At 38.2% G+C, this 12,511-nt stretch overlaps 1 protein-coding gene across 1 annotated transcript in view; it reads left to right on the top strand.

Annotated features, from left to right (window-relative positions):
- The window catches only part of LOC142350752 (uncharacterized), a 275,857-nt gene that overhangs the window by 94,744 nt on the left and 168,602 nt on the right, over positions 1–12,511 (top strand). The gene's annotated exons all lie outside the window — the stretch shown is intronic.

Below are 12,511 nucleotides of genomic sequence, written 5' to 3'. Positions count from 1 at the left end.
TATGTGTGTTATTGCGTCCGAGCATGGTTCGTCTTTCTTTTCAGTAATTTTGCTAGCCAGTTGATTTTTTAGTGCGCGTTGCGGACGGTCCTGCTCCCCCATACAGGACCCCCATGCTGACCTAAGTTACCCTTCTCTTCAATTATTCTTTGCCAATAATTGAGGCACTTGAACGGCTCATGATATGTGTACGCTCCTACGGAGTTTTACGGGCATGAATTGGCGAGTGGGTTAAAGATCTTCACTTTGAAGAAATGACGGCTGAAACTGTACCCCATAGGCCATTCGCTTTGATGTCTAATCGCGCGCTTTTATTTGTGTTTGTAGTTGTGTATAAAGGACTCGCTTTGAAGCAAACTCGAAATCATAGCAAACTTCATGCATGATCTTAGCATGAAATGTCTCGGATCTTGTTGTGTCCCATGTGCGTATAATCATCCCATGCACAGTGGAGAACTTGTTCTAGGGCGAACTTTTCGGCACATGGAAAAATAATGGGCGCATTTTTTAATGGACGATATATCTAATGCAAAGACCGTCTATACATTCGGATTTCGTTAGCGTGAAAGCGGAAAATGTAAGTGGTAGAGCTGGGGGCAAGTTTGAGGCTCCCTTTTCTGAAGCCATTTCTATTACGTAGTGTTGCTCTATCTGAATTTTTCCATAAGATCAAATTCTATTCAGGCGTGCAGTTACGCGTTTTTGGGAAGCTTAGCATTTGCTCGATCCTCATCTTCATTAGGAGCGCATGCGGTCCGCGACGCGGCGTACTTCGTTTCCTAATCTTTGGCTCCATTATGTTAAGTCCTCCATCCCAGTTTGATGGCGAATACAATCGCCGGGCGGGTTGAGACACCGGAGAGTCGAAGAACGACGGTAGGACGTGCTTCTGGATGTTGGCTTCTGCGTCTTTGATGATATTTTTTCAGTTTGGCGTGGTCCTTAACACGAAATTCACTTTTTGTTGGGGCATGCGTAAACGTTTTGACGGGATGTTTTTAATACTTGCTGTAATTTTTGCGATTGGCATATTTTTCAGCTGTGGTTACCTTAAAGGTCTCTTAAACTTTCTCATTGCCTATTACAGAGCCTAGAACGCGCCGCCGTCAACAATTTCAACTACCGTCCTCTCAAAAAACCTGAAAGATTTGATCTTTGAAGCCTTTAAACAATTGATTGTTACTTGGGTCAGTTCACGGTGTAGTAAAAATAACTACCATGTTCAGTGAGTCGTTTGAGCATAAGAGTGGTCCTCAAAGCGTCCTACTGTGCTGCTTTCGTCTGCGTACAATTTTCGCGACACGTGCGTACTCTAGACAAATTTGAGCAAAAGAAAGATGACTACAACATACATATCCATCGCAACAGACTATACACGGCACTGTAGTGTTTTGAATTTGAAGAGAAACGCACTTTCCTGATTTTAGTAGGGGGGGAAAAACTAAATTAAGTATTGCACTTCCCTAACACTGGCTTGATATTGGCTGACCCAGGGCCCTCCCAGTTCTACGTTACCATGAATCTTATTTTCAAATCTAACAGAAAAAAGTATTTCTAAAAGTCATTTGAGGAGAATGTAACAGGCAACTTTTGAAACCAAAACAAATGCCGAAAAGAATGAGTCAAACTAACAACTTCCCTTCTGCATTAGCCACTCTTATTAAAACATCAACATTTTCGCGGCACCTAGGTGTCCTAGAGTCTCAAAAGCAGAATATGCATGTCCTTAGGACAGCCAAAATGATTTTTGTTCTTAGATTTGACAAAACGACCTAGATGACTTGTTTGACAAAAATACATAGTTTGTCTTTAACTGACAAAGTTGGCCAGAATACAGTCACTGGTGTCCTACACAAACAAACACCCAGTTACGTGAGACAATTAATTTGAACATCACTGCATCGTATATAATTTTTTAGGCAAGGCACTATAACTCTTTAGACTTTCGCCATGAGAACTGAATTTCTGAATATGGTATTTGGCTATGAAAATTTCTCGCCTGCCGCACTATGGCACTCTATGAACTATAAATGTTGTTCGGCCACTTCGAATCAAGTCACCCTCTGACCCTCTGATGCATATGATAGCGCTGCGCACGAGAGCACCTATTCTCGTTTGTAAGTATGTTATTGCGTCCGAGTATGATTTGCCTTTTTCAGCAATTCTGCTAGCTACTTATTTTATAGTGCCCGTTGCGAAATTTCCTGCCCCTATGCAGGAAAACACGAGCAGAACAAAGTTACACTTCTCGAGGTCAAGTATTCGTTGCTCATACTTGAGGCACTTCAAGGATTCATCATTTTTGTACGCTTCTCCTTGTTTTTTGAGCATGTCTTGCCGAGTGGTTTAAAAATTGTTACATTCAAGAGATAACGGCTGAGCTTAGACCCCCTTAGGCCATTCGCTTCAATGTATAGTCGCGCGTTTTCATCGGTAGTAGTCGTTTTATGTATAAAGGACTTGCCTTGAAGCAACTGAAGAGTCGGCCCAAACTCAACATCATAGCAAAGGTCATGCACGATCTTAGCAAAGGCATCTCGGATCCCGTTGTGTCACATGTGAGTATACACAACCCTTGCACAGTGGAGAGCATCTGACAGGGAGAGCTCTTTACCACATGGACAATTAGTGCGCGAATTTTGTTAGCGTGAAACCGTAACATTTTTTCACCACCATGAAAAGCAAATTTGAATTATCTCATTAGCAAGGAACATCCAAAAGTGTCCCATACCATCAGTAGCTATTTGAGAAACAATGCCTCATTGCTTATGAATTTTACTGAGGACTCCTGGAAGCAAAGGCCCTTCCTGCTTCGATGCCAACGAATGGCGAAGGCTTCTAACATCCTCTAAGGCGCCCTCGACTGATTTATGTAAAAACTAACAAAACGCATAGCACCTTCTCGTCTGACTTTCCTTCTTCCATATGATTCATGTCCGTCGATAGTTCTTGATAAACTTGGTGTATGACTGATAGGAATTGGGGAAGCTCTAAAGTGAGCTATTGGAGTAACCATTGTAAAGTGTGTTGACACCGACCTTAAAACATTAGGTGCTGATCAACAATGAGGTATCGGTAACACAGATTTTGAAGCGATCTTGCTTATCAAAAAAAAATGCTTTCAAATTTCTCGGTTGTGATTTTGCCTTAAGAAACATTGAGAAATTATGCCCTTCTAACTAACATTGTTAGTTTGAAGCTGAAACGTAAAATTTTGGAATTGATGAGTGCAAGGTAGCATTTAGTAAGATGTGAGCATGGGTTTTGTCGCTGACTGCGACTAAGCACACTGACTGCAGATTCAGCGCTGGTTACTGTTGAACTACGTTAATGAAGTCAAACAGGTGTTGCGTGCAAAGACTGCCCCAGTTGAGAGGTCGAATTTATGAAAAGACTTATAAAGATGACATGGGGGGGGAGTTTCCCTACGTTAAATACACGGTCGACTCCTTTAGTAACGTCGACCTAAAGTCTTATCAAAAGTCGACCTATGGTCTTTTCATATCCAGTACGGTCGACTTAAAGTCTACTTCATAGGTCTTTTTTAACAAATATTTGGTGCATTTTTAGGGGTTCATGGGTTCTTTAAATCCCAGTGTTGTGCACTCCGTATGTACAAAGATAAAATCAAATGCACTAGAAACATCTCAATGACGTAAAGTGGAATAAAGATGAAAAAGGTGGAAAAGGAATATGTTGGCCGGAATAAAGATTTTTTAAAAAAAAAAATTTGTCCTAGGCCAAAGTTTTTGCCAACTGAAGCAAAACCATTAACACTTGCAACTACATTATGTCCAAAAACGCATCAGTTAAATCCCAAGGTCGACAAGCGCCATATCGGTTGACTTAAAGTCGTTCATGACCAATTCGGTCGACCTAAATTCGACCATGACCATATCGGTCGATCATTAGGGTCGACCTAAAGCCGACCAAGACTATTAGGGTCAACCTAAAATCATCTCATACCCAACATTGGTCGACCACGGTCTTTTTGTACCCGATATTGTTCGACCACGGTCTTTTCATAATTCAACATCTCAATTGGGGTGAATGGAGGCTCCTTCAGCGTTTTGCTTTAAACACTTTGTCCTAGAAGTTCCTTTATGGATTCAGCATACCATGTTCGGATTTGTACCCTACATAGTGATTTCATCACCTAAAGTCCACCATGACCATATCGGTCGACCTAAAATGGAGCTTGATCATTAGGGTCGACCTAAAGCCGACCAAGACTATTAGGGTCGACATAAAATCATCTCATACCCAACATTGGTCGACCATGGTCTTTTCATAATTCGACATCTCAACTGGGGTGAATGGAGGCTCCTTCAGCCTTTTTGCTTTAAACAATTTGTCCTAGAAGTTCCTTTATGGATTCAGCATACCATGTTCGGATTTCTACCCTACATAGTGATTTCATCACCTAAAGTCCACCATGACCATATCGGTCGACCTAAAATGGAGCTTGATCATTAGGTTCGACTTAAAGCCGACCAAGACTATTAGGGTCGACCTAAAATCATCTCATACCCAACATTGGTCGACCACGGTCTATTTGTACCCGATATTGTTCGACCACGGTCTTTTCATAATTCGACATCTCAACTGGGGTGAATGGAGGCTCCTTCAGCGTTTTGCTTTAAACACTTTGTCCTAGAAGTTCCTTTATGGATTCATTATACCATGTTGCATTTGTACCCTGCATAGTGATTTCATCACCTGCAGATAAATTTATCAGTATCTTGTATCGCATGTGGAGTGCACCTACACACACACACACACACACAGACACACACACACACATACACACACACACACACACAGAGAGAGAGAGAGAGAGAGAGAGAGAGAGAGAAAGTCAGAGAGCCAATCACTCCATCGGAGAGCAAAGGACCAAAGCACTTGGTTAGGAAGAACTTGACAATCCTGTTTCTGGAACACTTGTTCAAGGGGGCTCCACCACGTCCAGGCAAACCATGAGCATTACATGTCTATGTAATTAGTTTATCACAAAAATTAGTCAGAAGGAATATAAACTGATCAGCAATTTATTTCCTTTCTGAATTTAACTGTTCATCCAAAATTTGAGGTTGCATAAGGGTCAGAGAAGAAATATATACCTGACAAAAAGTTGTTAATTAACGAAAACTCATAAAAAGACCAGCAATAATTTTATAGATACCAACCTTTTTTCAGAGCTATTGAAGAAAGTTCAATTGGCTTGAAAAGTGAATAGCTACAGTCAGGAAATAGTTAATGCAAACCATTAATCAGACGGTCTTTAATGAAGTTTTTTTTTAAAAAAAATTATGAGTCGCTACCAATTTGCGCCGTTTACACATTAAAACTTCTTGTTCAATTTGGTCAATAATCATCCTAACAGAATCTAAAATTGAATGAATTCATAATGAGGAGTCAACATCGCAGTCATCAAAAGACCATTTACATTCGGAGAGACATATCAAACGCTCATATTCTGCGTCATAAAATTTCAAATTTTGAATTGATTCTAGGAAAAATGTAACTCAATATCAAGGAAATTTACAATAGCTATAAGCATCCGACGGCCAATAGTAAAACAGAATTGCCTATGCCAATTTCCTGCAGAAGTTTTCGAAGTCTCAGTTTTCCCGCTACCTAAAGTGAGATTAAAAAGTGATTAAGTTGATATTGAAAAGAGATCGGAATGAAAACCATTATAAAGGTGAAAAAAAGAAAGGGCAAGAAATTGTATGGATGTGTTCGAATTTCCCAAAAATAAAGAACAACAGAGGACACCCGAACAACAGAGGTGATACTGTAATTGTTCATGAAGTATGTAGATGACATGGTGTGCCCTGTCGATAGGAATACTGAAGAGTACCTGGAGTATGCTAGTTAACATCACAAAAACTTACAATGGAAAGCTGTGCTTCCTAGATACAAACATCACAGTTACACAAAGAAAAGGGACTATACATAGGATATATAATGCAACCAGTTAGTGGAATTTAATTGATACAATAAAAACCATTTAAACTGGACAAAGAACTGTAATCCGAATGAGTGGTGGCATCCAATAGTGTCTACGAGCGGGAACTGGCATTAAAGCTTTGTTCAAATGCAGAGTCTGACTTTCAAAATTTTTAAAATAGGTTGTTAAATTCAAATCCAAAATTTTGTGAGCACAAAAACCTCACAGGTAACAGAAGATCGGAGTGAAGGCAAAGTTTCCTGTTCAGGAAATGAAAATAACATATACCACATGGACAATTAGTGCGCGAATTTTGTTAGCGTGAAACCGTAACATTTTTTCACCACCATGAAAAGCAAATTTGAATTATCTCATTAGCAATGAACATCCAAAAGTGTCCCATACCATCAGTAGCTATTTGAGAAACAATGCCTCATTGCTTATGAATTTTACTGAGGACTCCTGGAAGCAAAGGCCCTTCCTGCTTCGATGCCAACGAATGGCGAAGGCTTCTAACATCCTCTAAGGCGCCCTCGACTGATTTATGTAAAAACTAACAAAACGCATAGCACCTTCTCGTCTGACTTTCCTTCTTCCATATGATTCATGTCCGTCGATAGTTCTTGATAAACTTGGTGTATGACTGATAGGAATTGGGGAAGCTCTAAAGTGAGCTATTGGAGTAACCATTGTAAAGTGTGTTGACACCGACCTTAAAACATTAGGTGCTGATCAACAATGAGGTATCGGTAACACAGATTTTGAAGCGATCTTGCTTATCAAAAAAAATGCTTTCAAATTTCTCGGTTGTGATTTTGCCTTAAGAAACATTGAGAAATTATGCCCTTCTAACTAACATTGTTAGTTTGAAGCTGAAACGTAAAATTTTGGAATTGATGAGTGCAAGGTAGCATTTAGTAAGATGTGAGCATGGGTTTTGTCGCTGACTGCGACTAAGCACACTGACTGCAGATTCAGCGCTGGTTACTGTTGAACTACGTTAATGAAGTCAAACAGGTGTTGCGTGCAAAGACTGCCCCAGTTGAGAGGTCGAATTTATGAAAAGACTTATAAAGATGACATGGGGGGGAGTTTCCCTACGTTAAATACACGGTCGACTCCTTTAGTAACGTCGACCTCAAGTCTTATCATAAGTCGACCTATGGTCTTTTCATATCCAGTACGGTCGACCTAAAGTCTACTTCATAGGTCTTTTTTAACAAATATTTGGTGCATTTTTAGGGGTTCATGGGTTCTTTAAATCCCAGTGTTGTGCACTCCGTATGTACAAAGATAAAATCAAATGCACTAGAAACATCTCAATGACGTAAAGTGGAATAAAGATGAAAAAGGTGGAAAAGGAATATGTTGGCTGGAATAAAAATTTTTTAAAAAAGAAATTTTGTCCTAGGCCAAAAGTTTTTGCCAACTGAAGCAAAACCATTAACACTTGCAACTACATTATGTCTAAAAACGCATCAGTTAAATCCCAAGGTCGACAAGCGCCATATCGGTTGACTTAAAGTCGTTCATGACCAATTCGGTCGACCTAAATTCGACCATGACCATATCGGTCGATCATTAGGGTCGACCTAAAGCCGACCAAGACTATTAGGGTCAACCTAAAATCATCTCATACCCAACATTGGTCGACCACGGTCTTTTTGTACCCGATATTGTTCGACCACGGTCTTTTCATAATTCAACATCTCAACTGGGGTGAATGGAGGCTCCTTCAGCGTTTTGCTTTAAACACTTTGTCCTAGAAGTTCCTTTATGGATTCAGCATACCATGTTCGGATTTGTACCCTACATAGTGATTTCATCACCTAAAGTCCACCATGACCATATCGGTCGACCTAAAATGGAGCTTGATCATTAGGGTCGACTTAAAGCCGACCAAGAATATTAGGGTCGACCTAAAATCATCTCATACCCAACATTGGTCGACCACGGTCTATTTGTACCCGATATTGTTCGACCACGGTCTTTTCATAATTCGACATCTCAACTGGGGTGAATGGAGGCTCCTTCAGCGTTTTGCTTTAAACACTTTGTCCTAGAAGTTCCTTTATGGATTCATTATACCATGTTGCATTTGTACCCTACATAGTGATTTCATCACCTGCAGATAAATTTATCAGTATCTTGTATCGCATGTGGAGTGCACCTACACACACACACACACACACACACACACACACACAGACACACACACACACACACACACAGAGAGAGAGAGAGAGAGAGAGAGAGAGAGAGAGAGAGAGAGAGAGAGAGAGAGAGAGAGAGAGAGAGAGAGAGAGAGAGAGAGAGAAAGTCAGAGAGCCAATCACTCCATCGGAGAGCAAAGGACCAAAGCACTTGGTTAGGAAGAACTTGACAATCCTGTTTCTGGAACACTTGTTCAAGGGGGCTCCACCACGTCCAGGCAAACCATGAGCATTACATGTCTATGTAATTAGTTTATCACAAAAATTAGTCAGAAGGAATATAAACTGATCAGCAATTTATTTCCTTTCTGAATTTAACTGTTCATCCAAAATTTGAGGTTGCATAAGGGTCAGAGAAGAAATATATACCTGACAAAAAGTTGTTAATTAACGAAAACTCATAAAAAGACCAGCAATAATTTTATAGATACCAACCTTTTTTCAGAGCTATTGAAGAAAGTTCAATTGGCTTGAAAAGTGAATAGCTACAGTCAGGAAATAGTTAATGCAAACCATTAATCAGACGGTCTTTAATGAAGTTTTTTTTTAAAAAAAATTATGAGTCGCTACCAATTTGCGCCGTTTACACATTAAAACTTCTTGTTCAATTTGGTCAATAATCATCCTAACAGAATCTAAAATTGAATGAATTCATAATGAGGAGTCAACATCGCAGTCATCAAAAGACAATTTACATTCGGAGAGACATATCAAACGCTCATATTCTGCGTCATAAAATTTCAAATTTTGAATTGATTCTAGGAAAAATGTAACTCAATATCAAGCAAATATACAATAGCTATAAGCATCCGACGGCCAATTGTAAAACAGAATTGCCTATGCCAATTTCCTGCAGAAGTTTTCGAAGTCTCAGTTTTCCCGCTACCTAAAGTGACATTAAAAAGTGATTAAGTTGATATTGAAAAGAGATCGGAATGAAAACCATTATAAAGGTGAAAAAAAGAAAGGGCAAGAAATTGTATGGATGTGTTCGAATTTCCCAAAAATAAAGAACAACAGAGGACACCCGAACAACAGAGGTGATACTGTAATTGTTCATGAAGTATGTAGATGACATGGTGTGCCCTGTCGATAGGAATACTGAAGAGTACCTGGAGTATGCTAGTTAACATCACAAAAACTTACAATGGAAAGCTGTGCTTCCTAGATACAAACATCACAGTTACACAAAGAAAAGGGACTATACATAGGATATATAATGCAACCAGTTAGTGGAATTTAATTGATACAATAAAAACCATTTAAACTGGACAAAGAACTGTAATCCGAATGAGTGGTGGCATCCAATAGTGTCTACGAGCGGGAACTGGCATTAAAGCTTTGTTCAAATGCAGAGTCTGACTTTCAAAATTTTTAAAATAGGTTGTTAAATTCAAATCCAAAATTTTGTGAGCACAAAAACCTCACAGGTAACAGAAGATCGGAATGAAGGCAAAGTTTCCTGTTCAGGAAATGAAAATAACTTATCCGGGGAACTTTGAAAACTCCGGAAAGAATTTGCAATTTGTTCGATTTATTGAATCAATTTTTAAATAAAAATTTTTTTGTGGTCAGAGTAATAATCAGATCCAGCTGTTTAATAAGCCCTAGCGGATAAACAGTAAACTAGAACAACAAAACGATGTGTCATACGTTAAAAACTGTAATATTAGTTAAAGAAGGTGGCAATAATCTTTTGGAATGTAATGGGCCAGACAAGTATGCTAATGGCTTCATGATCTGGAAAACATCTGCGTGCTGACATTATCACCAATTTTTTCTCGAGGTACTTCCTCTGTTGTTTTTGTGTTGTTCAGGAGTTAGAAAAAAAGCGCGCAGGGCAAGTCATTTGCTGTTCTGCTGTGCAGGACCGGACTTCATTCATTGAGGTTGACGGCATTGAAAATCAAGTGCACAGGAAAAATTTGCTATCATTTGGCAAGAAAGAGGCGAGAATGTTTGGCGGGTGAGGATGTCTGTGCAGAAATGTAACTGAGAGAACCGATGTCGCAGCCGCTGTGTTTCATGTCATTGCTTAAAAAGTGGAGGTAAAAATCTAAAAACGCTCATATCATAGTTTGGTAGACGTGATTCCAAATCTTAGTTGATTAAGATTGAAATTGTATGAAAACAGAAATACATCAGTGAATCATGACATAAACCTAATTTGTATTAAGAGATCTGGTGAATTGAGAAAGAGGGAAGACGTTGGCATGGTTTTTACTTTTGAAGAGAAAATTGCCGTCTGTATGTGAGACCACAAAAAATTATGTCCAAAAAATCTCGGTTTTTTGTATATGCAAAACGGATGTCCTTGGTTTTGTGACATGGTTGAAATTGATATGGTGGGAATACCAGAAACTTTAGCTCACTAATCACAACAACAAGTCCTTATGCAATGTAGCTTCCAATGCTCATGAATTATTAGGATGCAAGCAACTCAAAAAGGAAATGGCTGGTTTGATGCTTTGTGTGCCCTAGAATCTCGCTCATGATGAAAATGAGATCTTAAATAAACTTGTCTCATCAAGCAAAAGGCAACTGACTCTTGCTTGTTTGTTGATAAATTGTTCAGTAGCTCTATTATGCTTTCGAGCACTACTTACAACCCCCCTGTGTTCTATCAGAACAATTACCCTGAACAATTATTGTCTAATGTTGACAATAAACGTTGCAAATTCAGTCCAAATACTCCTAAGGGAGGAAATAGCACAAATAAATACAAGCCAAAATTCATTATGATTACAATTAAAAAACGTTGTCGATACTAAAGTTTTGTTTTTGACAGCCTCTTACAAACTCAAAACTCTGTTTCTGTTTTAGATATCAGTGTAAGCATTTGAACACAATAAGCAGCATATCAGAAAAATTTAATTAAAAAATGAGATTTCAAAAAATTGGAATAGGTAGGAATAGGATCTTTTGTATTTTGTTGTCAGACCTCTATGTTTTTTTAACCCTGCATGGGAAAAATACGTCTTTCTTAAAAACGTTTTTTGTAGAAAAAACTCCAAAACCGTTGAAGTAAAATTAGTTTGGCTAGCAAAGGATAAATGTACTTCTTGAACGCCAGACATCTTGTGATTATTTGTTGCCTATACAAATATTTCCATAAAAAATGGGTCTGTTTAAGGTTATAGACTAACCAAATTGTCAAAATATTGGAAGAAAAAGAAGAAGAGAAACTGATCTGGAATTGTTTATTCATTTAACATAGTATTGCTAAAGATCTCAGGAAAATTTTTAATAAAGTTGAGGTAAAACATGAGAGTTTTAAGCATTGCTGGAGGGTAAAACTTTTTGATTAAATAAGATTTGATGATGAAAAACTTTGTGTTGTCAAACCTAGTACAATTTTTTGGCATAAAAATGAAAAAAAAAACATTATTTGGCTATTGGCGATTCACTTTTGTTATAAAAATTTATGACAAAATTGCTGTGGGTATCAACACCATTGAAATTGTACAACATTCCATTAAAGTAGTCTGTTTATGTCTTTTTCTATGTCTCAACTACATAACGGTTGCTTAAATGTCTATGATGCGTACTTATCATATAATTTGGGCTTGCAATGGTAAAAATTCTCCATTAGCAATAGTGCAATCGATTCTGTGCATTCCATTTAGTGGTTCATCCATGAAGTATCATGCTGAGTGCACTCTAAAAAACGTGCAGGTAAATTTACCTAAAAATGCAGGTAAATTTACCTGAACTGAGCATGTATTTTGGCGTTCCTGCACAGTACCTGCACGGATTGTGATATATCGGCTAGTTGGTCCAGCTTAGCTGGCTTCTAATCCATTACAAGTAATTTTGACAGTGTAGAGAGCTGTTTAGTTTTTAGTGGTATGGAATGAATAGGATGTAACTTCCCGGGCCGAGGTGTCCACCCTTATTCTGATCTTTTCTAATTAATTTCAAGTTAATAAAAACCCTATATTATTAAAAAATGTTTTTCTTTCAGTAACCAATAATTAACTTGGCTTTACGGTTTAATTTAACTTCTTTTTCTTTAGTAAAGGTGAATTTTTTGTGTAATTTTCTGCAACTTAACTAATAAAAAAACTTGGTAACTTGTTTTGATACTCACAAAACAAACAACAACAAGCACGCTTGGACTGATTACCCAAATAAAATTCCATATAATTTTTATTATACTCTGCAACAAAAGAAAGCACTCTACAAACTACAAAATGTGCATTTTATGAGTGAATCGACAACCGAAAAAAAATTTTCCTAAACAATCAGTTTGGTTGCAAGATTCAAACAGGAGCAGAGATTACAAAACACGTGTTTTGATAAATTATTCAAAAGGAGTACCCGAGTTGAGTTTTTAAAAGCCTTT

The sequence above is a fragment of the Convolutriloba macropyga genome, chromosome 12, assembly GCF_964194025.1.
Source record: "Convolutriloba macropyga chromosome 12, txConMacr16.3, whole genome shotgun sequence".
NCBI classification, from domain to species: Eukaryota; Metazoa; Xenacoelomorpha; order Acoela; family Convolutidae; genus Convolutriloba; species Convolutriloba macropyga.
Note: the sequence above shows the minus strand (reverse complement) of the source record. Positions and strands in the feature narration are given on the sequence as shown.